At 42.5% G+C, this 1,476-nt stretch overlaps 1 non-coding gene across 1 annotated transcript; it reads right to left on the bottom strand.

Annotated features, from left to right (window-relative positions):
• Positions 1–810: 810 nt before the first annotated feature.
• Positions 811–918, bottom strand: LOC148544296 (small nucleolar RNA R71). The gene has a single exon (XR_015901312.1). It is a non-coding gene; the product is annotated as a small nucleolar RNA R71 (small nucleolar RNA).
• Positions 919–1,476: the final 558 nt, after the last annotated feature.

The following is a 1,476-nucleotide window of genomic DNA, read 5'->3' as shown; positions in this document are numbered from 1 at the left end:
TGGGACTTAAAACTCCCAGTAACTTTTAATTTAAACTCTCTGTGACATATTTCTAAATTGATAGGTAGATTTTCGGTGAGTTAAGAACTATACTTGCAACGTAACCATATTAATAATTTTTAATTCACCAGCTTCTGCATCTCATCAATTTTTGGCGCCGTTGCCAGGGAGTTGCAATAGAGTGCTAAATTTATTAATTAGAATTTATTTCTTCGCATTTTATTTTATTTTGCTACTATGAGCTGCAGTTTTCTTCTGTCAAATGACGCGTTCACTTCTTGATCCGCGCTTGCTAATATTCGATCCTGAAATTGAAAGGACTATTTCACGAATAAGGCGAGAACAGCATCGGTTAGCCCGCTCTGAGGGCGGATCTGAAAGTGAACTTGAGGAAGAAACCAGCCCCCGTTCTACTGATTCGGTTGTTTTACGTGCAGAAGATATGTCAGCTAGGAGAGTTACCATCCAGGAGGAAGGAGCCCCTGATTTTACAATGCAACCGTTCCAAGCGCATCATCCAGCGGTAGCTACAGATTTTGAAATAAAGACTGCACTGCTAAATTTGATACCCAAGTTTCATGGCCTACCTGCTCAAGAGCCTATCAAGCACTTGAGAGATTTTCAGGCAGCCTGTTCTACTGTCAGGCGTGATGGCACTGATGAAACTTCAATTTTGCGGAAAGCTTTTCCGTTTTCTCTTGAGGGAAAGGCAAGGGAGTGGTACTACACTCAACCTCTAGCAAATGTATCCAACTGGGATACACTCAGAAAGGAGTTTTTGGAGAATTCTTTCCATCTGAAGTCACTGATAAACTGAGGAAGGATATTTCCACAATTGTTCAGGATGACAATGAAACTCTCTTTGAATACTGGGAGCGCTTCAATAATCTTCTGGAAGCATGCCCCCACCACATGATTGACAAGATCGTGGTACTCAGTTATATCACACAGGGTATGAGGCCCCAAGATAAGACCACATTAGAAAGTGCCAGCAATGGGTCTATGAAGAAGTACAAGACCACGGATGAGGCTTGACAATTGATCAGTGATTTAGCTGAATCTACTAGGAACCACAGACAGAAGCAGGGCCGTTCAAAAGCTGTCGCAGAAGTATCCTCAAGCAGAGAGACTGCTGCTTTAACTCAAAGCATCTGTGAAATGACCAACTTGCTGAAGCAAATGCAATTGAATCAACAACAAGCTCAGCAAGCTCAACCTCCTCCACCACAGAAAACCCAACAACTAGTCCCACAAAGAATTTGTGGAATTTGTGCGGATTATAGCCATTACACTGATGAATGCCCGCAGCTCCAACAAGAAGACAACATGGTGGCATCCACTCACAACTTCTATGACCGCCCCAACCAAGGGTACAATCAAAGTGGAAATAATAACCATAGATGGCAGGACAATTCAAACCAGAATTGGAGGGACAACAATAACAGAGAAGGCAGAGATAATCAGGGAAATCAGATG

This window comes from Arachis ipaensis, chromosome B9 (genome assembly GCF_059453495.1).
Source record: "Arachis ipaensis isolate K30076 ecotype BB chromosome B9, ASM5945349v1, whole genome shotgun sequence".
NCBI lineage: Eukaryota > Viridiplantae > Streptophyta > Magnoliopsida > Fabales > Fabaceae > Arachis > Arachis ipaensis.
Note: the sequence above shows the minus strand (reverse complement) of the source record. Positions and strands in the feature narration are given on the sequence as shown.